This window comes from Spermophilus citellus, assembly GCF_964194105.1.
Source record: "Spermophilus citellus genome assembly, chromosome: 11".
NCBI classification, from domain to species: Eukaryota; Metazoa; Chordata; class Mammalia; order Rodentia; family Sciuridae; genus Spermophilus; species Spermophilus citellus.
This window is the reverse complement of record NC_138192.1, coordinates 49,400,733-49,427,828: the sequence shown is the minus strand read 5'-3', so window position 1 is coordinate 49,427,828 and position 27,096 is coordinate 49,400,733. Positions and strand designations below refer to the sequence as shown.

Sequence of the window (27,096 nt, the reverse complement as noted above, 5' to 3'; positions counted from 1 at the left end):
TACCACTTGAGCCACATCCCCAGCCCTAAAATCATTTTTAAACTAGCAGGTATTTGCACCATTTAGTGAGGTTTACCCCCACCTTTTATTCTATGAAAATCTCACATTTCTTATAATGGTCTTTACATTCTTCATATTTATTTATTTATTTATTTATTGTCTTGAAATCTCTCGTTTTTATTCTCCTAAGGATCTCACACATACAAAACTGTTCAAATAAAGCAGACATTCTCTTTTATTTATTTATATTTTGCTGTTGTTCTTTTAAAATAAATGTCTTTCAAAGTCTATCTCTATTCCAACCTTTTAAGGAGTTTTTAAAAAGTCTGAGATCACATAAGTGTGATTTCTATTGTTCTTAGTAATAATAATCGTATTTTTTAATTGATTATTTAAAGCATTACATAGCTCATGATATATCATCTTTCATACATTTGACTCAAATTGTGTTTTGAACTCCCATTTTCACCCCAAATACAGATTGCAGAATCACATCTGTTACATATTCACATTTATACATAATGCCGTCTTAGTGACTGTTGTATTCTGCTACCTTTCCTATCCCCTACTATCCCCCCTCCCCTCCCCTCCCCTCCCATCTTCACTCTCTACCTCCAAGCACATGGAAATAGTAGGAGACCTTCAATGATACATAAAATTATAAGAGGTCATGAGGGGCAAGGGGGGAAAAAAAGGGAGAGAATTGAACAACATTCTTCATATTTAATACTGACCATCTGCATCATTTAAATTCCTCCTGAAATGCCATACACACATTTTAGACTTTCCCTAAAACACAACTTCACAATCATAGTCCTATGTGAAGCTGTGAGTCACCTTTGTCTACCATTTAAGTAAATATTTCTGAACTTACTCTAACTCTAAACATCAATTTTACTTTAATGTTTTATTTTATTATGTATTGACTTGATGTATACTCCCACATTATTAAATAAATAATGTATTTAAAAAATGCATCCAATATATAAAAATTAAAATACGTTTAAAATGAGCAAGAAAACCAAAGTGAATGGAGAATAAGATGTAAGGATAGTGGAGTATTCCAAGTATTAACAAGTCCACATGCTTGCTAAGTGTCAGCCAGTTTTAATTCAAGTCTTGCTTCAATCTTGGTGGATCATATTACTTCCAGATAGGATGTCTATTGATTGACTTTACTGTTAATTTTCTTTATTTGAGGGAGGGGGTACTGGGGATTGAATTTAGAGGCACTGGACTACTGAGCCATATCCCAGCCCTATTTTGTATTTTATTTAGAGATAGAGTCTCACTGAGTTGCTTAGTGCCTCATTTTTGCTGAGGTTGGCTTTGAACTCATGATCCTCTTGTCTCAGCCTCCTGAGCCATTGGTATTATAGGCATGCGCCACTGTGCTCGGCTTTACTGTTAATTTCTAAGAATATTTCTACTTACCTTATGCTCATTATCTGACCATATCTATCCAGAGGCATCAAGATTCAGGATTTCTTGTTATTTTTTCTTTTACAAGTAAGATTGGTACAGGGATCAGGTTTCATATACTGCTATTTCCTCTTATTCAGTGGGGATATATGTTCCAAGACTCCCAGTGAAATCTTGAAATTCAGGTAGTGCCAAATCTATCATATACTATGTATTTTTCCCTATATGTCTTGTAATGCTGCCACTTAGTACCAGTGTTAATTTGTTCCTTCATGTTTTAAACCCCTGTGCCTCCTTTCCCTTATTACTCTTATGTTTGGTGCCATTATTAAGTGAAATTAGAATTACTCAAGTACTTCCAAATGTGACAGTAAATCTGAACATGACAGTTACTAAGTGACTAAGAGGCAGGTCACATACACATCATGAATACACTGGACAAAGGTATGATTCATGTTCTGGGCATGATGGAGCATAATGTTGAGAGACTAAATCCTGTTACTCAGAATGGCATGCAATTTGGATTGTTTAGTTCTGAAATTTTCTATTTTATATATTTTTGGGTTGCCATTTATTGAGGTAACTAAAATATTGGAAGACAAAATCATAGATAAAAGGGGACTACCATATTTCATTTGTTCATCTATTGGATCCACAAATATTTGGCAATTTTTATGTGCAAGTTACTAAGACACAAGTTGAGCTGAGAAGTTTTAGATTCAGACAGGCCTACATTTCAAATACTGATCCCATCACCTTTTATTGGGTGAACTAAAAAAAAATAATGTATTCTTTTTGGATGCTAGATTTTGGTTCCATAGTAGAGGGCAATAATTACATGGCTGTTGAATTGATATCATATATTTTAAAATATTCAGCAAAGTGTGAGACATATATTTAGTGCTCTATAAATTTGTGTATTCATGCTAGGCATTTGGCAAGAATCAAAAAAGAATAAAAATGAGCTTTGCACTACCTTCACTATTGTCTATTTAAGTGTCAAATTCACCTCTGTAGGAGTAACTATGAATTCAGAATAGAGGAAGATCTCTGCAGATAGGATCAGATCTCTGATCAGCAGATCTTAAAGAAGCAGAACCTTGAGCTAGAACCTTGAAAGAAGTAGAATCTGGGATAGCAGGAGAGTAAAGAGGAACCTGGTTTGGAGGGAAATTGTTTGGATGAAATGTATGGTTCTTAGAGATGGTGATGAATGAGGCATAATTTGGGTTGGTGAGAACATTCATTCACTTCGTGCCCTGAAACACTCATGAATGGAAGTAATGGTTAGAACGCCATGATTAGGACAATGAAGAAGAGCAGGTAGGTTTATAGCAAGCAAGGGGACCTATGTAATACAATTACCCCTATTGGGAACCCAAAATCTAAAAACCTAATTGTATTTGATGCCCTAAAATGATGCCCTAAACTCTACTCTGTCGGGTAGAGTTCAAGTGCCTTAAAGTAGTTCATTTCCATTTGCTTTTCATAACTATAGTCAACTTGGGTTACAGTTTCTACATAGTGACTTGATGACCTGGGAAGGACCCAAATTTGCTCATCTTTGAAATGAGAAGTTTAAACAACTTCCTGCTGGTGGGAAAAAGCTACATATCATTTCCTTCTGAAAATGAGAACAAAGGTCAGTTATTGCTCCCTATGGCTCCTCCACCTCTACTTGCCTTTTGGATGTCTCTAGTTAAACTCCCAGATGTCTGCAAGAAATTCTCTGCACACTGAATCATTAAAAAAAAAAGAAAGAAAGAAAGAAGGAAAGAAAAAAAGAAAGAAAGAAAAAAAAAAAAGGCTTTCTTCTTCTTCTTCTTTTTTGAAAGGAGTGGCCTAGGTGTTGATTGGACTGAAATTCCACAGAACTAAAAACAAAACCAACCTCTTCCCCAGCACCCCCAAAACAAAAACCTTCCATATGCGTCTCTCTGTGAAGTCACTTTACTACTTCCTGATCTTCCTGATTTTAAATCCAACAGTAACATTTTTAAAGAGACACTGCACTTTGGAATATGAACGTGTGAAATCTGAATACAAAATATAATGGAGCAGTATAAGCCAAGTCATGCAATAGAAATTTTTTTTTTTTTAAAATTTACGGCAGGCAGACAATTCTGCCTTTTGAACTCTATTTCTAGCCCTGTTGCTCTTATTTGATGGGTTTCATAATGAGGCTAACAACTCGTAAATGGCTTAGTTTACTCACTTTTGGAAGACACCCCTTATTTTCTGTTTTGCAGCATCCTTTCTCTGAGAAGCTCCAGATATTTAAACCCAATGCAGAACAGCATATATTTTTTTCCCCATTACCAGTGTGACATGATGAAAGGCAAAGAACTTTTGTATACCTTTCTTTAATATGAGAAATGCCCTTTTGTGATTCACTCTCAACACACAATGCATGAGTCCTACAGTTACAGTGGTTGTATCCTTTTTAAGCTCCCAATTCTGGGGATGATGCAGAACTGCTGGCTAAACAGAGGAGAGTGAAAAAATATCTTTCTCCCTGTTGGTTCTTCCTTTTAGGATTTCTACTTTAGTATATCCCCAATTATGTTATCAATAATATCTCATTTGTATCTTTAAAGTAGCTCTCTATATCTGCTGGTCTTTACCTTCTTTGAAAGCCTCTCATTAGAATACTACAAATAATCTAATATTCCTCTACTTCCTCTACTCTCTTGCCTTCCTGACATTCTAAAGTTATTTTCATCTTCATTGTTTCTCTGTGGTCTCACCCCTCGCTCTAGATCACACTTAGGTTTGCTCCCTCTCATCATCACAAACATTCCTAAACTTATAGTTCTTCCAGAAAACCTTTCTGGTAAAATTCAAGAATAGTCAAGAAAATTTTTGACATTTATACATATACATATATATTTCTAAAAATGTATTCAGTCACTTTGATTTAAAGCAATCTAGATCATTATTTCATTAGGTTTTTAAACAGCATCTGGAGTATTTCTGCTTTGTTGTGATCTGTCTTAGCTTATAACTTCATTGAGGGAACAAAATGTGCCAAATTCACTTGGAGACAGCCTTATGGAGTACTCTGAAAATTTGTTACTTTTTCATCTCACAAACATTTATTGAGCACTTCCTGTGTTATAGGCACTGGACCAGGTTCTAGAATTAAAGGTCTGGACCCCATTTATCCACTCTGTAAAAATCAGGGAAAGCAGTAGAATTGTTTCAATAGAAGTGGGTGTAATATGCCATCATGATCAAAACTTGGAAAACAAAAGTGAGGTCCACCAGGCCATAGCCCTGTTTGAAAATGTGGACAGCCAGTTTCTCTAAGACCTTTTAACTTGATGAAAACTGTATTAAACTCAGGGTCAAGCAGATTCAACCCAGAAATAATAACTAGTGAATAATAATCAGAGTCTGATTGACTTCTATTCCCATACTGCTTAATAATACTTTTAAAATAGTTATTGTAGATGCCTTGACTATGGTGATTCATTTTCATTTAATGAATTTTAGGGACTAAAACCATATCCACTTTCTTGCTTTTTTCTTTGTTTGGATCTAGTTTATTGGAACAACACTAACAAGCAGCTCTTTCCTAAATTTCTTGAGGTATATAAGGAGCAGGGGGACTCATATCTAAGTTTACTTTGCCATTGTTTTTTCACACAGGTATGCACATGCACGTGCCACCTTAAGATTCTTTACTGGAAAGCAAGGAGGAAACTTGAGCATAGGTTAAAGTCCACATAACTGAGACCTGAGCTCTGCGGCTTTGACTGTACTTGCCAGTGCTGAGTATACTGCTGGGATTCCACAAATAAATAATAAAAATAATAATGATTTTTAAAGCATTTGGAAATGCTGAGTTGAAAGGTGTGGTGTAAGTGCAATGTTTTATTGTGAAAGTGATATCTGTTGCATTATCTGCTTCTAATGGAGGGCGACAGTAATGGAGAAGAAGGCACTTATGCCTCCAGCCTGGGTCCCTGAAGGCGGGTGGGGCTCAGGCAGGCACTGTGGTAACGCTTTACTGTACATGCAATTGCTTCCTTCCAATCTCGCAGAAGGTGTGAGAAAAGCCAGGCTGCTTCCTGTTCCTCTAAGCCTTAGAAGTCATCATTGTTTCTTACTGATGGAGGAAATGACTGAAAAAAATCACACTGGAAAAATACTGTAGTCTTAAAACTATTAATTTAGGTTTTGTTTTGGGGCTCAAATAAATACACATTTGGCAAGGGGCACATCAGCAGATTGAGTGTGAAACTATCCCTGGTTTGTGATATGGGCTGAATTATGTCCCCCTTAATTCACATAACGAAACCCTAACTCCCAGTACCTGAGACTGTGACTGTATTTGGCAATAGGGCCAGTAAAAAGCTGCTAAGGCAGGCCTTAATCAAATCTTATTTGTGTCTTTAAAGGAAGAGACAATTTGAACACATAGACACCAGGGACATCCAAACAGAAGAATGACCTCCTGCAGACAAAGCAACAAGATGGACATCTACAAGCCAAACAGAGAAGCAAGCCTCTGGAACCAACTCTGTCCACACCCTGATCTTGAATTTCCAGGCTCCAGAACTGTGAGAAAAGAAATTTCTGTTGTTGAAGCCACATGGCCTGTAGCATTTTGTTTTGGCAACCCTATGGCATCCAATTTGGGATAATTGAGACTTAGATTCACACTGAGCCCTAAAGTACAATATAGAACAAGATAAATATTTTTTATTCTGTATAGTCTGAATGGTTTCTCAACTAAGTCCATAAGTTTAATTATAAAATGAACATAACCTGTATCAAATTATGAATATGTTAACATATTGAATGGGGACAAGAAAAATAAGCACCAGATTTAGGCTACATAGGGACTTGAAGGTAGAATAAAAAAATCTGGTTTCCTTGACCACATTGTCATAATATGCATATATAACAGTTTATTGAATCCAGGCTGTGTAGACAACCAGAAGAACGCTGGCTCCATACTGTCACAATGCATGCCCACAACAAAGACTCGGGGAAACAGCCCCTTTCATTCGATCTCTCTAAGTATTACCAACATGAGAGCTGAAAACCTTACCTCTGTCTGAAGTATATCTATGTATCCATGCATAAGTTATTAACTGGGCTCCCTGGGCTCTGCTGCTGAAAATATTAATATATTCAAATCTCATTCTAGCTACTGCAAAAAACAGTACATCAGATAAATGCATTAATATCTTCCTTAGACAAAAGAATCTGGCATCATTTTTAAAAGATTTTTTTTTCTTGTTCCTTGGACTCTTGCTGAAATATAGGTGATATATGGCCTAATAAGGTAAAGTGGCCATCAGGTGCCAAAGTGCTGGGTTGACGGTATCTATAAAACTCTGTTTATTGTACTTGAAATACAACTCTCTTTTATGTGAATTATGTGCTGAGTACTGTTCATATCACCCAATGGCAGAAATGTTTTCTTTTTATTTTCTTAGACATGTTACCTGGTAGAAATGAGATGGCCTATATCCAGGTGGCCATCTAATTGCAGATAATGTGACCTCTATCATGTCAATGTCCTCTGCTTTATGAACTGTCTTTTCTAGATACAAGTGCAGTCTCTGTGAGGCTGGGAGGGAAAGCTCTGCTGACAAACAGTCAGCCAAGTGAAAAGATAGGATAACTTAAGGCAGTAAGGAGAGGAGAGAATCCTGGGGAGTTATTGTTTAGATCACCACTCTGCATTTTTTGGATCCCAAGTTGGGATATATATAATGACCAGCCTCTACCCTATCCAGCTTTGCCTTTTTGCTATTGGCTGCACTTAAGGCCTTTTATCAATGACAACAAACAAAGTGGGTGGTCTTCAACCTCTTTCTAGCTGTAGAAAAAAAAATAGTGACATAATTTTTCACAGCCTGAAATAATTGTGGAAGTACAGATACTGGTTAGGCTCACTATGAATTATTAGTGGAAAAGTGGGTCTCAGAAGTACGTTACATGTGAAATATTTTTCGTCACTTGAACATGTGCCGTCCAGAGCTGGCCCTGTTCTAGCCGTCACAGGGAACAAACATTTCACATTCACAGATGCTCCCAATTTGGTGCGGTTTGGAGTGTAATTTAGATCAAACGTCTCCATGTAAATGAGTCAGGGTTTCTTAATTAGGTGCCTCTAAAGCAAAACCTTGGACCACATCAGTAGGTGTGGGTGTGGTACCCACAATACTGGAATCTTTCCTGTAGACCATGCTCTTAGTATCATTTGAATAGAGCTGGGGTTTTTTTTTTTTTTTTTTGGTTGTTTTTTTTTTTTTTCAGGCAGAGTAATAAATCTGCAGATGGCATAGACAGAAAGACGCTACTTCAGAAGAGCTGTCTAAAAACACTGCCTCTTTGGCAAATGCCTTAAAGTAGGTCATTCTGCTGTGATTTAGCTTTTTCTTTAGATTTGATTGCCAGCTTTTTGTTCCCATTACAAGTAGGGTGCATTCCAGTCCACAGACTTGTTCTTAATTTTTCCGACTGGTATTTGTTTACTAGGATTTGCAGATCTTCCTATGAAAATGGCCAATATCCTGTCACAGTGCTAATCATGCACTTGACCACAAAGCGAAATGGATCCCGGTGATAATCTGGCAATGCTGAAATATTAAATGCCTTAAACACCCAGTCTTCCCACAGCAAAACTGCATTGATTTATATGGGTAGGTTTGTTGAAATAATTGTCCCATCTTTTATACATGTGAAAAGAAGAGGTGACAGGATGTAAATGGAAAACTTTTACAAGCCATATAGCTGTTTGTATAGAAATTCAGGTTATCTGCTTTTATACTTGTCATTGTTTGTGTTTTTTATAGGGGGAAAAATCATTGGGGCCCATTTCCCTATCGAGGCTTCAGGATTTACATGCAGAACCCCCTTCAGCATTAATGAGTTACCTGAATAAATTCCCTGGCAATCGATGGGCACATAGACCTTGTTTTGTTCTATTAATTATTCCTCACAGAACCTTGACACTGACATTAAATGAGGCCTTAAAAAATCCTGATGAAGGTCTTAAGGTATCTTTTACTGTTCAAATATTAGCATTGCAAAAACTCTGTCTAAGGCATTATTCATTTTGTTGAACCACAGGGAAGGAGGGGTTGAGATAAGGAAACAAGAACATGGGGCACAGGAAGTGAACTTTCTGGTTTTAACTATTTATTGCCTAGATGCTAGTCTTTCTAGGAATAAGTTATAATCCTCAAATATGACAGTGATGAAAATAAATGTTAAAATCATAATAGGTTAAAAGAACTGAGTATGTTGTCTTGAACATCCTGTCTTTTCCACAGGCCCAGTTTTGTCTTGACAAATTGTTGATGTTTTCAGGTGAAATCCCAAACATCAGAAGCACACAACGTGCATTTGGAGAGGAGTAGAGAAGATTGGCCAGGTTCTTTGCAAGACTGGTTTGTCCGACTGTACCTAAGGAGCAGACTGGGAAAATGTGTTTTTGTGCAGCATTTCCCCTCGCTCTCACTGAAACTTCTTATACTTAGAAGGGATATAGAAGGTTGTGATTAAGCAAATGTTCTGGTTAAAAACACTTATTATCATATGTGGATTAGCAGTAATCAAACAACACAATTAATATTAAAATTACAACGGACACCAAATTATCATCCTTTGATAATTCACAAGGAACTTTTGAATCTTGAAGCTCTCATTAGGAACTTGAGTTATCTCTGTGCTAGAGTGTGGTTATTAGATAAATGGATGGTTATTAGAAATTTCTGACTGGTGAAATGGCAGCTAATTGAAATTTGTTTGGATCCTTTTGGAGCGGAAGTTATTTATTGAATAATACTATTTGATGATACTTTTCACATTTTCATAATGCTGATGATTCTGATTTATCTGTTTACTTTCTAATTTTCCCCCTTTGTTCTTGAGTGATTCTTGCTGTGTTTGTCCCCCAAGTTGTGTTTAATTCCATTATTCTCTTCAGATTCCGCACTCTCTCAATGAATGCATCCAGTGTCATGGTTTGAATATTTATTTTAAAAAGCTAATTCTCAAATCTGTGTTTCCTCCTCTAATATCATACCTTCATTTATCCATTTGCTAAAACGGTTTGTTAAGTGCCTGGTATTGCTCTAATCTCTATTAGTTTCTTAGGACACTGTGAAGTGGGAAGAAATTATTCCTTCAAGGAGTTAATGTAACTTACATAAGAGGAAGGATTCATTATGACTTCACGCCAGTTAGAGTATGTGGCCTATGGTTGAGTAGGCTTGTGAGGGAGGTATAGCAAAACAACTCAGGTTGTTGGTGTTTTACAGTTAATAATAGACTTTGATTCATATGTAACACTGAATTTTCTAAAAGTCTTTGAGATACAAGTATTATAATGTCTTTAAACATAAATGAGGGGGAGAATTCTTCCAGAAGCTGTCTTATCCAAGGTGACATGGTTAAAGAGTCATAAATTCAGAATGTAAGTTCAAGATTTCTTGTTCTGAATCCAGCATGCTCTATGTCCTGGATTAAATGCAAGATCAAGTGTTTGGGCTGTACTCTGCTTGGATTTGCAATTATGTTAAGCTGCGATAACATTATAGACATCTTGTGGTATCTTAGGTTTCTAGAACATCTCTGAGATAGCAAAATCTCTGGAAACTTAAGTTTGTTATAGAAAGTAACATAGTATTTGCATAGAACCTATGAACATCCTTCTGTATACTTGACATTATCTCTTATTACTTATAATACCTAATGTAATGTATATGTAAATTGTTATACTATATCATTTGGAGACAATAACAGAAGAAATGTCTGTTCATGTTCAACATAGACATGACTTAAAAAATATATTTATTCGTGGTTGGTTGAATCCTTAGACACAGAACACACAGATTTGCAGGGCAGACTACATACTCTTTCACTTCCTTTATGTTTTCATTTTATTTATGCCATTAGATTTTATAGACAAGCACACGCACATGCACATGCACACACACACACACAAATTTATAGAAAGATGAGTAAAGTTTGATTTTCATCTACAGATGATAAGACAGTGGCTGGGAAGAGAAACAGCAGGCTTAAAACACTGTAGAAGCTCATGCCCAGGCTGAGGCTGTGCTGAGTCTCTCAAACTATCAGAGGCAAGTGCACAAAGTACTTTGCACTCACAAACAAATCTTTCTGATTAGACTGATTACTGAATAATTGAAATACTTTTCAAACTCATTTTCCTGTGTCTACCTTTGTTCTTCTAGAATGTATTCTCAACACAGAAATACTAGTATCCTTTTAAATCTGAAGTTAGTTCATGTCATTCCTGGTCAAAACCCTGATACTGGTACGCCCTTTATTTTTAACTCAGAGGCAACTACTGAGTCCTCCCAGTGTCCCCAAAACCCTGTGTCAGCATGAGGCTCCTCTCCACCTCTCTCTGCTCTCCCTGGCTCCCACCACCCTGGCCTCCTTGCTTTGCTGGACCTCCCATATCAAGGCCCAGATATGTGCACTGCCTGGATCACACAGGCTCTAGGTATTCTCTTCACCAACATCCTCCCTTACCTGAGCTTGTGTGTCAAATCTTACCTTAATGAAGTCTACTGCAAAGAAGTCTACTACAATCTGCCCTCATAGCACTTTCAGTCTTCTTTCTGCTCTGCTTTACTAGTTCCTTAGCAATTGCCAACTTCTAATATGTTATGGCATTTCTATTTATAATGTTGATGTGTTTCAGTTATTTATATTATAGATTTTATATATTATGTAACCTCCATGAGAGCAGGGTGATTTCTGTTAAGGTTACCAATGTGTTACAAATTCCTAGAACAGTGCATGATATATAGTTGGTACTCAAAAGGGGCAATAAGATGAGCCAGTATTATTAGTAGCAGCATTATTCTATAGTCTACAGACAAGACACCCTGGCACTGCCTCAAGCTATTTCCAATCCTTCGTATATCAAGTAAAAGAATAGCAAACATTCCTAGCATACTTCATGGTCTCTCCCTTCCCACTGAGATCCCTGACCATCCCTGGAACAACTGTGCCCTAACTGGTCTAGAAGCTACTGCTTTTCACCTTTGCTCCAGCCTCCTCCCTTTGCAGATCCATTTTACATATCACCATTGTTTGAGATACTTAAAACAAAAACCAAAAACAGAACTTATAATCTTCAATTTCTCAGTAATAAACCTTGGATCTCTATGATCTAAGATGTCAGATTCCAACCTTTTTGCCATTTCCACCCATTTCCTGGCTCCTCCCTGGCATTGGAGTCTCACCTTCTCCTGCCACAGCCCAGTTAGCTCACCACTATATTCTGGCTCCTACATGGTCTTTCTGCAGCTTTCTCATGGAACATCCTGTACTTCCCAAATCTCATCCAAGCTTCAAACCTAACTTTAGGTCACTGGAGACTTCCCAATTATCTTATCCCATTTCTTGCCAGTTGAATCATCAGCTGCACACACTGCTCAACAGTTAATTTTCTTCTAGTCTTTCTTCTTTATGCTTTATCTCAGATTACTAATGTTGAAATGGTAGATCCTTAGACTTCCTCCAGGTCTCCTTACCACAGTACGGAACACAGAATAAGCACTCCATTGATACTGCTGATCCATGGACTCATGCTTTCCTTCTTCTCATTGCAGAAGTCCTTTATCCAGCATGCTTCAGACAGTTGAATATTTGAATATTTCAAATGATGTATTTTGAATGATATCCTAAATTTATACATTATTGGCAAGTTATGGCATTTTCACTGCTATACTGATGAGGTATGTATGAGGAAAAGTGTACATTTAAACTACAGTCTTTTTTAGTTTACAGCATATCTACAGCAAGTCTAAATGGAGGAAATCACACAGATTCTACCAGGGATTAATTGGGTCTTGCTTTGTAAATGTGTTTGTGTGTGTGTGTTTCTTCTCAAACATCTAAAGTGAATTCTATCATTAGGAAGTCACAAAATATGTAGATATTAATGTAAAAAGCACTTAGGAAGTAACTAGATAAGGAATATAATCATTAATCCAACCAACAATTAAGAGTCTTTAATGGTATATTCAAGCTTTATCACAAAAGCCTCAGTAGTGCATAGCAATAACCATGTTTGCATAATATAAGCTTGAAAATGGCCTATTCGCTGATGTTTTTAGCAACTCTGGTTTCATTTTATAAATCTTTGAAGGAAAATTATCATTCCTTCCACTGTCCGTGGGTTAAGCTTTGAAGATCTGCATTCTGCCATCTTGTAGTCTCTTGATTCATCTTGAAAGCTAGACAATTTGGTTCTTGGGGGGGTCATGGAACCACGTTTGGCATCCCTCTGCAACAGCACTAGCTAGTGAGTAGAAACACACTTTCAGTAGGCGTCTCATTCACAAAATATATTCAGAGACCCAAATCATTATTTCTCTTCCCACTACATAGTAAAAGCCATTCTAGGTGTGGGGTTGGGATTGGATTAACATTTTGGGTTATTCATGTTTCTGCTTCATTTATTTCCTAGAACTAAGCAAGTAAACTTGATAAATTCTGGTTGTCAAATCTCATTTTCAAGTCCTCTTTCTCTTTGCCCAGTTCTATTTTCTTGGTTCATAGAGTACGTCTCTCTTCTGTTACAGCCAGGTTCCTGAGAGTTTGGTATTCAGAGCAGCAGCGATGGGGGAATTTGTTCTTTATGTAGAATCTCAGGCCCCAAACCAGATCTCCTGGATCAGAATTTGTCTTTTTAAAACAGATTCCCAGGTGATTTGATTTGTAAAGATATTTTCATTGGAGAAGCCATGAGATTCTCTATGGGGTGCTAATGGGGCAGAAGTGCTGGCCACAGGCCTTAAGAAGGCAAAGGGAATGGCCCAGTTTCCATTGACCATCACTGAACCCTTTCAATATCCTCAATCATTGGAATCCTTCTCCACTATGATACTTCAAGGCTTGTTTCTTCAGTATGGCATCTACATCAATAGAGGGCACTGTTTTTTCCTAGCCAATTAGTAGACACCATTAAGCCCTTCTGATGAGAGAAGGTGAGCCCTTCGGATGGGATGCAGGATGGCGACCCTCACCACTTGTGGTCATTAATGTTCCCGTGGTGCTTTTTGTGAGAGAAGGGATTGTTAACCTTGGTGTCCTGGCTGCCTTCCAAGCTGTGTAATTGCATGCAGCCTACCTAAGTCTACTCTGTAGTTTCAATTAGGTAAAGTATTGTTCACTTCTTGTACTAAACTGCTGTGTTGTGTGGCTACAGACTGCTAATTAGCTGGTGTTTTTCAGGTGGCTGCATGTGGATGAACAAAACCTTTCTCTGGTCATCTTCTTCCTACTCCCTCTCCCTTGGTCCCAAATACAGCCACATGTAACATCTTCTATGTTACACTGTTACACTTCTTGTGTAAAAGTGCTTTGGGATCACAAATTCTTAGAACATGACAATGTACATTTCTTTACTTTCTCTACCTAGCCACCTGCTTCTGGGCTTAACAAGTTTATTATAGGTGGTGTGTGTGTGTGTGTGTGTGTGTGTGTGTGTGTGTGTGTGTGATTCCATGTAGAGGATAAAAAGAATGTGATTAGGTATTGAATAAAGAAGGTTTTCCTATTCGATACCTGTAGGAAGAAGTGTAAATAAAGGGAAAATTCCTGTGATTGCCAGGGAAGTACAAACTGCTTTAAAAGCTTAGCACTCAAGGAATTGGCTGTTTTCAGTGTGATATGAAAGTAGGGTGAGGTCAAGAAGAGCAGGCATGCATTTTATTTCTCCTTTCTCACTAGTTAGAAAAATATAGTGTGATATGTAAACTATTGGTAAAATGCTTCACTATAGCTCCAATCTCTCTGGGGATGTCTGACCCTAAACAGGAAATGTGGCACCAGTAGGGAGAGAAAACAGTATCAGAGGTCAGCACCAGGGAAGTACTTACAGCTCTGGAATGGCAGCTAGAGATGAAAGAGAAGTGGAAAAAGACCAGTGAGCAGAAGCCACGAGGGCAAGTGTCCTCTTATCAAAGAGATGTGTTTTAGAGAATTTTTCTGACATGTAAAGTGATTGTTAAAAAAAAGTCCAAATGGGGAAATAAAATGAGAATTAGGTAAGTTCTGACTTTGCATGTCTTCTCATGATATGAACAAAGTAATTCTTCTTTGATACCCCAAACAGAGACAAAAGTTCATTAGATAAAAGTTATTTTAGGGTAATTTAAAATTTTTTTTTCATATCCCCAATACTAGGGCAGACAATGAAAATCAATGAATGAAATAACAAATGAATAAACAAAATTGACAAAGGGAAGATTATTAAACCTTCTGAATCTCAATTCATGGAGAACAGGAAAAGAATTCTTTTAGTTCCAGAATACCAGCACCTAAGTCTTGCTTATTCTTACAATGGTCTGCCTCAGTGTTCTATTTTTCTTATTGACAATGAGAAAGAAAAAATAGGAGTTTTACTCAGTCTGAGGGATGGTTTGAAGAAGACTGATTTGCAAAACCTCATTAGAAGGGGAAGAATGTAGAATCAGAAGGTTGGGACTGAGAATAGGACTTCGGGATGGTAACACTCAGATATGAGCTGGGAGGTAAATATCATAATGGTAAAAGGTTCGTAGATCCAAGGCATTCATTGCTTCCCTGATAAAATTGTCTTATTTCTAGCTCAGCATCAATCACATAATAAACACTTATTATGCATTTGCCTCATGAATAAATGTGTAGATGGATCACACAGGCAACAATGATTTGAACATGAGGAGAGTTCTCAGAACAAAGGGCAAGAGGAAGAATTTGAAGATGACAACAATACTGGGGATGGGGAGAAGAATGTCAGGAAATTACCTCAGTCAATAAAGAATGTGGGTCAGACCCCCAAAAGGAGACAAGAGACTAGGTGTGAGATGCCAGGAGTCTTTAGACAAAGGGCAATACTTAGTTTGAAGCTTGCGAGTTCTGCATGCATTTCACACTTCATTTCTGCATATTATTGAATGAACCTGGGGGGGGGGGATTATAGCCTAATAATGTTGTTAAGTCAGAGATAAAATAGAACTAAAAATTCTAATTTTAAATTGGAGTACTTTTGCTATGTAGAAGGTTTTGAAGGAGACGTTTCCTAATGGCCTGACCCAAACAGCCCCTGAACTCCTTTCCCATCCCCAGAGGCTCTCATTCAGCTTAAACCCATGGTTTTAGCTGTAAAGCACTTCAAAGTGTGGGTCGAGTCTTCCACTGGCCATAGACCAATTATTATTTATGGCTGAGAATTCCTCGTGTCTGCTGCTAAAGTCCAGTCTTTTCTCAGCCTAGACATTACAGTCTTGAGATCTGAAATCTCATACATAATCTGCACTTTTTCTTGCATGAGGAAAAAAACCTTACAACATGGAAATCTGCAGCTACCCCGTGTTAGCTATTCCTGGATGTCACCCTGCAGCTCTAATTTCTGCTTTCTCCTCTGTATTCTGGGTACTGCTGCCGGACTTGTCAGCACCTTGTCACTGTTCCCTGTTGCGTGGGCTACCATTGGACTCTGTGTTCTTAACAATTATCCATAAAACCCCCACAAAATCCTTCATAATTAAAAAAAATATATTAACAGGTAAAAAAAAAGGAAGCTACTTCTGAAAATTTAGTTTCCTGAAGCGGGTGCTATTTGTAAATGCCTCACAGCCTGGACGAACTGCAGTGTTGTCTTGTCTTTTCCTGTTCTGGGATGTTCTTTTGTTCATGGTGTGACAAGGATGTGGGGAGCCAATATGATTTAGCTAAATAATACACAAATGTCAAGAAGACTTTCATGTCTTGTGTACAGACCAGAATAAATTACTCGGATGGAATGTTTTGTTTTTCTTTTCAGGGAACAACCTCACAGTTTACAAGGAGCTTCTCTGACAAGAAGTGACTAAGAAATATTATTAAAAGTAACCTATTTTAATGTAGTAGGAAATTGCTAAGAATTTCACTCGGGTTCAAAAGACAGAGGCCTGGAGAGGATGTTGATAGGCAGAATGCAATGAGGAATTAGGCTTGTTCTGGAATTTGTATGTCAGGGGGTAGGGTATGTGTGTGTGTGTGGGGGGGTGCGGAATAAATCCAGTAAGAAATGAAAATGAGGGAACTAGTTTCTCAGAATTAAAGGTGAACCGAAAGGAATTGGCAGCTGCCTGGACATGCCAGCCAAAGGCCATGGTATCTGATACACGTGACAGATCCAGAGACAACGGCAAAGCTCCCCAAACAACTTGCAGGAAAGGCTTGCCAGGAAGCCAGATGCTGCTTCTGGAAAAATATCTTCTGTGGTTGGGCATCTGGGTTCACTGCTTTCCATTTAAAGAGGAGAAAGAAGGTGGCAAAAGGCAGCTCCATCACTGCCTTTTAAAAAACATTCTAAGAGTGCAAATATGCATGTGCACACACAACGAAGCATTGATAATTGTTGACACAGAACTTGTTTTTTAAAAAAATCTACAAAGATGCAACTTTCCCCAGTGCTTTTTTAGATGGAAAATATTGTATTAAAGGATATGTGTGTATGTGTGTGTGTGTGGTGGGGGGGAGTCAGACACCCTTAGATAAAATCTCTAAATAAATATGAGGGATTACTAATTAATTAGGTGATTTTATTTAATGGGCTGGGTTGATCACTGATGTTCAACTAGAAATAGGAATTTGAACGATGGCCTGTGCCTCTATCACAGTTGGCTGGTCTTCTGCTCTCTTTGTGTTACCATTCCTCCTTCCCTGGATACACAATCGAGTATTGGTGTTGGCATGAGAGCAGAATGTGGTTGAGTGGACTGGAAATCAGGTGACTTGAGGTCTGGTTAGTTTTTCCCCCTTCCACTTTGGAGTTTGCTGTGTGTCTGCTCTCTTAAAGCAGAGGAACAACATGTCGTTATGCCCTTAAAAGAAGAGAGCAAGCTTTTGTAATAAAGGTGATTTCTATTCCCTTCTCTTCCTTCCTATCCTTCTTCTTTTACCTCTCTGTGCTAAATAATTCAAGATAGTATAAAATATTATTGTATCTGAAACAAATGATGAATAGGAGTTTGGGTTGATCTGATGAGATAGGTTAGAGGTTTATTCTATTTAGTAGAAAATTTATGACAAAAAATAAAAAATAATATATTATATTCCAAGATTCTTTACTAATTCCAGATAATCAAGAAGTCTAATTCTAGACAATCAAGAAGTCATAACTACTGGAAATCTCACTGTAGTCTTATAATAGTTCTAACAGGTTCCATGTCATTAATGAGTGGTTCCAAGTTCCCTGCTCAGTATTTCCTGGGCCTCTCTTGGCACTTATTCATTTTGTGCTTGTGAAATCTTAGTACTCATTCTCAGTATCAGTATTGACTCCTTTACAATCCAAAGAGTGATACTTTTCTCTTCATCATGATGAGAAGATGAAGATCTGGCAAGGACAGACATTCTGGAGAACAACTCATTACCAACAACCTCAAAATGGAATGTTCCCTAGTCCTGGTCTGAAATATATCAGTTTTCTAATATTCCAGACATAAGAAGTTGGTCATATGTGGAACTACTTACTGGCTATTAAACTGTTGCCATCTTACTTAATAAAGTCATGGGATTCCATTTATTCTGCAAAACAATTATTAAATATCTACAATGTTTGTGAGGCTGCGGTAGTCTCTTAGGACTGGTACTAGTAAGAATCAATACTTTAATGGAAGAAAGGGCCAAGTTAATTATTTTCAATCTCTATTCCCAATAATATTTAAGGTAAATATAGTAAATCATTTTTTTTCTGCCTGAATATTATATTTATTTTTCAATTTTTTTAAAAGCACAAGGATGAAGACAAGAACAGTAGTTGATTATAGTTACAAATCTGCCAATGTCCTAATATTAGGAGAATGTTCTAGGCTGTGTTTATAGAATTGGTAGTCTTAATCACAAAGTAAAATTCTTCTGTTCTTGCCACATTTTCTTTCTAACCATATGTATGCCATTTGCAGGCTACTTTTCTGGACATCTTCTTCTGACCAACATTAGAAGTCCCTAGGAATCTGTTCTCAACTCTCTTTACATTATCCTTGAGGTATTTATGACCTTAACCTGCTGCCATCTTTAAAATGACAGTTCTAAAATTTATAACTAGATCTCAATCAACTTTCTTGCAATTCCAACATGTATTTCTTATTTCTCACTGGACCTTATTAATAGAATATAAACAATGACTAAATCATACCATGTCTTAAAAATTTCAGCATCTTTCATGCCTCCAATTGGGTCCTTTCCTGTATGTGGTTTGTGGATAATACCACTAAGCTAGCTGAAAACTCAGGTGCTGTCCTGAAGCCCATCCTCCTGACCTCTGTACACACTGAGTGACATGCTCTCTTGAATCTACCTTATCAGTGACTCTCATATCCATTCATTTCCCTATTTTCCTCACCACTCCTTGGTTTGGTGTCGCTAGCTTGGACACCTCCAACAGCCTCTTCACTGTTTCCACCCCTCCTACAAGCTACCCTTCATATAAGCTTATAAAAACTGTGGTCTTCATAAATACAGACTTTATCACTTAATCCCTGTTTCAGACCCCACAGAGATTTTCCTAATGTCTACAGAAAGAATTTCAATCTCCTTAGCAAAGCACAGGATGTTCTTGACAATTTAACTTATCTAAAATATTTCAGGCTCCTATTCCACCCCTTCACTTTATGATTCCTAATTCTCAAATCATTCAGATGACTCTCCACTTCTTTACCAGGCCATAGTTCTCCTTCATGCCTTCATATACACAGCACATTTGACTCTCTATATCTGAGTTCTCTGCATGGGGGGAAACAAGCTGCTGATCAAATGTATTAAAAAGTTTTTCTATACTGAACATACAGACATTTTCTTGTCATTATTTCCTAAATGATACAGTACAACAAATATTTACATATCATTTATATTGCATTTAAGTATTCTAATTAATCTACAAGTGACCAAATAGGCAGAAGAATGTCAGAGGTTATACACGAAGAGTATGCATCTGAGGATTTTGCTATCCATGGGAGTGTGTGTGGGGTGTGAGGGGTTGTCCTGGAACCAATTCCTTTTAAATACCAAGCAGCAATTTTATTCTCTTGGCTTGCTGCAGGCATGTTGTCTGTTCAACTGACATTCTTAGAGATAACCTGTGTGAAGTCCCCTACAAGGTTTTCTTTAGTTTCTTGAGCTAAATTTTAGCTTCTTTTTGGTGATTCACACCTTTTGTTTTAAGTTGAGAGGTTAGCAATTATCTTTTTCTGTAAAGAACCATGTAGTTAGTATTTTTGTTCTTGTGCAATTGGTTATGACTATCCAATTCTTCTCATCATAGCATGTGAACATTCATGGGCAATATATAAACAGGTGTGTGTGTGTGTGTGTGTGTGTGTGTGTGTGTGTGTTCCAATAATACTCTACTGACAAAAACTTGAGGAGGTAGGAGAGATGTGGTCTGAGTCCTGTAGCTTGCTGGCCCCTTATCTTGTCCAGCCCTGGAATATAGCAGGCACTCATTTAAAACTTCCTGAAGAATTCAGTGGGTAGGATTTTGCAGTTAACAACATTTTTTATAAATGTGAACTTAATTGGCATATTTCATACATGAAGAAAGGAAGTTTGGAGACATGAAAAGATTTTTATCAGTGTTGTGCAGTTTCTAAGGGCTGAGGTTGGGACTTGAGCCTACGTTTTCCAATTCCAAATCCCCATTTTTTTTTCTATTAGGTGAAAGGCCAAGATTCATAGTACAGAAGAGTGGGACAACTTAAAAAACTTACCTCTTTTGAGGGAAATATACCTATGAAGTAGACCTTCACTAGCATAGAGAAGACAATGATAGATGGGACAGTAGCCATTTTAAAATCTTGTTTTGTTTTCTATGATTCAGTGGTAAATGTTACCATTCAAATGTGAAATCTAATGATCTAAAGTAATAGTTTCACTCCCGTCTTAAAAGCTTATCTCCCAAAGCCTTCCCCTGGAACAAGGATACACCATGGGAAGCATCATTGAACCTTAGTCCCTAGCTCACAGACCTTATAAATCCTGTGCCAAGATGTCTCCTCAGTAGATGACATTTTAATGATTACTATGGGGAGTTGGGAACTATTGCTTCACCCTCACGATCAGAGTAATTAATTTTCTTAACTACCAGGCCAAATTCTGCCACAGGAGTCCAGTTGAGGAATTTCAGACCCATAGGAAGTACATTAGCTCTTCAAAGTGATGGGGGTGCCATTTCAAACACACAAGCAAAGGAGCTATTAAGCTTCTGGCTTATTTCAAACAACTTGCAACCCTTGTCCCTCAGGAAAAAGAGAGAGGGAGAGAGAGAGAGAGAAAATAACAATTTGCACACATCTTTCATTTTCCAGTAAAAATACTCATAGCCTGCAAGTCTTTGGATATCAGGTATTGTGGTTGGGTGGAAGACCAAAGTGTACAGAAAAAGAGTGCTGTGCCAGAAGACAGCACAGTAAAACACACCCTGCTCCAAAGCACACCAGACCTGAGCATTCAGAGGTCTGGATGGGTGATGGAGAGCATCACCAGCCATTGCACTTGATGACCAGAGAGGAGGGTGAGGTCTCAAGGGCTTTGAAGTCCATTTTTCCAGACGTATCTAACTTTCCCCTCCAAATATCAGAAATGCCCAGAGTTCCATTTTAAAGAGAGGGTGGATGAATTATTTCCTCCCCATTGTTTCCTTGTACAATCTAATTCTAGGTCGTCATCATTTAAGTTGCCTCTGACATGGTTTTGTAGGATATTTTGTTTAACATCCATGAAGACCACAGAGAAGCTTTAAATATCGGTTTACTCTCACAAAATAGCCACAGCTCAACAGTTTCTCCTTTCAACGAGGCATTCAACTGGCATGCTTCCATGAGATTTGTCTATTCAGCCATATCATTTTTTTCACCTTGGAATTCTGTGAACAGCTGGGCAATTTTCTTAGAGTCAATGAAAAAGCAAAGATTTTTTAGCTTTCCTTTTAACCTATTTCACATTGTGCAAGTCTCCTACAAGAATGTTTATCTAAATCTAAAATTGGCAGCAAATATATTCTTCCAAGACTATTTTCAAAAAAATCCATGAATGGCATTGTTTCATCAGTCATCTTTATTTACTTTTTTATTTTTTTATTTTTTTTATTTTTTGGTGCTGGGGATGGAACCCAAGAGCCCTCACACATGGTAAGTCTCCACTCTACCACTGAATTAAACACCAGCCCCCTAAGTGATCTTAAAAAGTCACCCATTCCTAAGACATTTTTACTTTCCTTCACTAATGTGTAATTGCATGGGAATTGAATGTTCTTTGGTGTTTCCCTCTCTTAAAAATCTGAGATTGTCTTGGCCACCACCAATGCATGCCACAAAGTAAATCTGGCTAACTAGTTCAACTTTGCTCTAAGGAAAGAGTTTGATATTTATTTTCTGCAATTATCATGTATTATTTTTATAATCTGGGAAATAAAAATGTGGCAAAAGATTTCAGCAATAGCTAGAATATCTTACCAGTAATAGTGGCAACAGGAATTTCAGTACTGTACTTCAAAAGAGTAGAGCAGGCTAGGCAGATATGTAATTGACAGGATTCTAGAACACTAGTGACTGAGGCAGAAGGTAAGGACCTCACCTTCAAAATTTCTTGCTTATAAGCCTTTCACAAAGTTAACATTTTGTTTTGGGTGGCATAAAATTCTCTTTGTGAGGATTATTCTGATAAGTGAGACAACAAAGCAGAAGCAATTTCCCTAGGAAGCTGCTGTAATGGAGGAGGCTCTTGAAAAAAACACAGGAAGACCAGAGCCTTAATTTAGCCTCCTCACATCTGTACCAAAGGAAGGCAGATAAGGCAACCATGGCAGCAAGACATCACCTGGAAGGTGAACAGAATTGCAACTGAAGACAGGGGATAAGATGCTAGCCCAATTGATAGGGACTCAATGACAGAGCAGGGTTGGGGTTGGACATGATGACCAGGGTGTCTTGTGGCTTGTTGGACATATGAAAACAGCCTGGATGGGTCTCTGGAAAATGACTGAGTCAGGCTAGTGAGGAAACTCAGATTCTGGAAAAAGCTTTGGAGGTAGGGGAAAGACTTTTTGGAAGATAGTAAATTTGATAAGTTATTTTACTTCCTCAGCAATTCTTCTTATATTTGTTTCATTAAAAATTATTTTATACTTCTCTTATGATAAGAATAAGAGATGTGGATGTATTGTGCTTATTTAGTACTGACATGTGGTAGGTACCGTGCAAGACCTTTAAAAGCATTATTTACCTACTCCTCACCATGGAAATGGGTTCTTTTATGATCTCCATTTCACAAGCGAGAATATGGAAGCTTAGCTTTGCATGACCTGGCCAAGCTTATACTTCTAGTAAATGGCAGAGCCAAGGCTCACATTCAGGCCTGCCTCACTCCAAAGCCTGTTTTCCTTGCTTCCTTAACCTCAATGTCTCCTTTTATACTGTTGATAGAGGAAAAAAAATGAAACACATGAAAAAAAATAGCATAATTCAAAGACTCAAAGAAAGAAATGTTAACATTTCAGCAAATATTTTCACAGCCTTTTCCATATGTACAGTTTTTTCTACATATTTATATTTTTACTGAGTAGATAAAATATTGTATTCATGATTTTATTCATCTTAATATATGCATTTTTCCACATTCAATTAAAAAGCCATGAATTACATGTCACTAAGCCAATATGGTGTATCATGTTCTATATAACCCTTCCCCTGTCACTGAACACTTACATTATTCCCAAGTTTCTACCAGTCAACAAAGTTGTCATAATAATTTCTCTGCAAACACTTTCCTCCTCTGTTACTTAGTATAAAATAGAGAGATGAAGATCACTGGTTCAAATCACATAAAGATGTGAAGGTCTTCATCTTTAAGATACATTACCTAGATTACTTTCCTAGTATGCTTGCTGATAGATTCCACCAGTACATAGAAGATTTGATCCAATACACACTTGTCAAAATAGATTCACCTATCTTATTAATTTTCTATAATCTGATAATCTTTTTTCCCTTGTTTACACTTGCAAACTAAGAATAGGAGCACTTCCTAAACAATATCTCTTTATTTTTTTAATTACCATCTGGGGACTATTTTAACAATTATCCAGCATTGAAACTTTAGGCTTATCTCCATAACTAACAGGATATTGGGGATACAGAAGTGAGAGAAAGAAAAATGATGTGTTCTTTACTTTGGAAAAATCTCAAGATTGGGACCATTTCTTTCCATTTGATTTCTATGACTTGATTTAACTAAAACTTCTATGGGACTTCTTTGAGTTTATTTCCTCCTATTTCTTTCAGTCTAAAATATTATTAGATAACTTTTTCATAAACAGTAAGTACAGCATGCAATTGTCTAGTGCACCAAGTTTTACTAAGTGATTCCCTGTTTCTCACTTGATTCCTTTAACTGGCTCACAACCTCCAACCCATTAGCAAGTCAACCATTGTTCTACGCTCTCCTTTCATTAGTTTATCTTCTCTCTACAACCTTCCCAATGAAGTAGGAAAATACATGTGATGTATTTTATAAAGATCAAAATTGCCATATATACGATGATTCAGAAGTCACCACAGACATTTCCAGGGCCTAGAACTGTAATGTCAATTTGTGAAAGTCACCATTAATAAAGATTTCAAACTGGTGACATTTGGAGATGAGAGCTTATTCTGAATTCCTAGTGTCAAGGTACAACAGTAGAAGTCTTGACTTGAGTGCCATTAAAAATGGGAACTCTGGACTTGCCACTATTGGGTCTGAGCAGCCATTTTACAATTCTACACTTAATATAATCACGGCTCTTTAAATATTCTGGCTTTGGTGGATAAGATTTACATCTGTCTCCCAGTCTAACTGAGCCATATTAATCTTTCCCAGGCAGTAGCTGCTCTGCTTTGGGGAGAACATTTAACTGAGAGCTCCGCAAAAATGGAACTCTGTTCTGTTGACTGTAGAGTACGTAGGTCAAGTGGAATTTTTGGCACTTCATTACATTCCCTGACCCTCACTAAACAAACTTCAAAATATATATGTTTGCAACAATTTGGAATAAACACTACATACAAGTGTTGATGGGAGATTTTCTGAAGAACTACCAAATGCATCAAGACTAAGGAAAACATTCTAATGATTCTTTCAAACATGAATATATTTAAATTCTAGTTAAACAATCTTCTTATTTAGTCTTCTCAAGCTTTGATGACATGCCACGATTGGCTGTTCATCAAAAACTTAGCAAAAAAATGCTTAACAAGATAGAATCGTGTGCACATACTTGTGCATAATTAAACCCAGTTTATATAAATCAGTGCAGGGTGGAATATGGTCACACCACCCAAGAAAGGTTGGTGGCTAGAAAATAACACATTTTTCCCCCGTGTAAAATAAAAAAAATATTAAAATTAGAATGCTTTGAAATGATATAATAATCTGATATTAAATCTTAGTTTAAAATATCTATTTTCATCTCTATTGAAATAGATGAAATTTCTACAAAAGTTAGGAAATTCATTTAGATATAACAAACAAGCTTTAACTGTTATTACTGGGACTGTGTGGCATGACGTGGAGGAGTCTCATCTTTTCAAGGTTTTTTACTAAATAGATCCTCATCTCTGTGAGGTTGTTTTTTTTCTCCCCTAAAGGAACATTTAGCTGACTCTTAGTTTCTTCATTTTATAGCTGTTCTTTGAGTTGAAAAACAAAAAGGAGTGATTGAGACTGAGTAATGGATATTTCTCAAGAACTCTAAGACTAGGTATTGCATAGCATTAAAGAGTATACTTTTCCATTTGTTTTATGACTTGGTCCAGTTAGAGTTACTGAGATAAGCACTCCAGTATTTACTTGTAACTTGAAACCCTTTCCATGATGTGTAAAAATCCTGAGGGAAAAAGAATTAACATCTGAAGAATGCTTACCTTGTGCCAGGCATTTTATATGCATTATCTCATTTAATTCTCAGAACCACAAGATATGGTTGATATTATTTAATCTGATTTTACTTGCCTGAGATCATAACAGGAGTAAAGTACAGAACAAGGCTTTGAGTCTAGGTCTCTCATTCTCTTTCTATTTCTTTGAAACCCAAGATCCTTTCACTGAAACTCACTGAGTTTCCCACTGTAGCCAGCATGTGGAGGCGTAAGAAGGGATAACAAGGATAATAATAATGAGGTTTTAAACTTTGAGATAATGTTCCCCTCTGAGAGTAAAATAAGAGAATAATATGATGCATGTGTTTAAAACCTGTTCCCTAATGCAAGAATTGGTTTGGCAAGTTATGGACTACCCATACGTTGGAATATTATGCCATCATTAAAATGAATAAGAAGAGTCTATTTAATGAAATGGAAGGTTGTCCATGATTTGCAAAATAATTGCAGAACCGTATGTGCAGTATATGTACTTTAACACCAGAAGCAACCACACACACATATGGTTGCATGTGCTTTGAAACAGGTCTGGAAGGATGCATAAAAAAAGTGTTAGTTACTTCTGCTCAGCAGGCTTAGAATGACTGGTAGGCAAATTTCACTTTTTAATGTGTATGCATTGCTGTTGCTTAATTTTTTTGTGTGCAGTTGCATGTATTACATTCACAATTAAAAATCATGTAATGCATTAGTTGAACAATGTGTAGGAATGACTCATCCTAAGGAATGGATAATTGAGGTGATTCAGGAGATTTAATCTTACAAAAGCAAAACTGCTATTTTGGATCACTATTCTGTGAAAAATGCTTCACAATTACTATGTATATACTGTGAAAGCTAAAATCTCATAACTTGTATTGCACTGTGCCTTATCTGAAGAAGGTGTTAACAGAAGGCAAATGAGTAACAGTCATTTCCAGACTTAACTTGTACAAAATGGACCTCTCAAACCTACTCTTCCTGTTCCTCCCCCAGTTTACCCATCTCTGTATGTATCGTTATCATTTCTTCACTTGCCAAAGCAGAAACCCACCTGATTTCTCTTTTCCTTACCCCCAAACAACAGCAAACCCATCTTGACCCACCTCCAAAATCTCTTTACTCATATCTTTCTGAGGGCTTTATTCAAGGCATCCCTGTCTCCTACTTGGCCTATGATGGCTGCCTGTTATTAGATCTCCCTGCTTTCACATTTGCAATCCATTTTCCATTCAGCTGTTTGAGGGATCTTTTATACTCCTTGAATTTAGCACTCTCCAGTCATTCTTCCTTGTTTTTAGAACAGAAGCCAGATCTTTCATTTGTCCACATGTGACCAATGAGACCTGTGACCTGATGCTGTATAATATTTAGAACTTCAGCTCCTGTCCTCCACCCATGTTGCTTACCAGGTGCTGGCCATCTAGGCCTACTTTCTGCTTTTCAAATGCATCCAGCTCTTTGGGACCTATGGGTCTTATTATTTGCTTTTCTCCACCTGGAATGCTCTCCTCCTTACTGTTTACATGAATAATACCTTATTCATTGGAACCTACATTTTGCAGATGAGGACACTGGATTTTAGAAAGTTTAACTTATTTGTGGTCATAGCCCTTGGTGTATGATGGGTTTTGAATGCATGTCTGAATCATTTCATGCTCTTCCCGTGACATTAGATAACAAAGTTAAAGATGGCTTATCTCAGGGACCTGGCAATGGTTCTGACAGTCAGAAAACATCT

At 37.2% G+C, this 27,096-nt stretch overlaps 1 protein-coding gene across 1 annotated transcript in view; it reads right to left on the bottom strand.

Moving 5' to 3' along the window:
• The window catches only part of ARHGAP15 (Rho GTPase activating protein 15), a 616,251-nt gene that overhangs the window by 36,238 nt on the left and 552,917 nt on the right, over nucleotides 1–27,096 (bottom strand). The gene's annotated exons all lie outside the window — the stretch shown is intronic.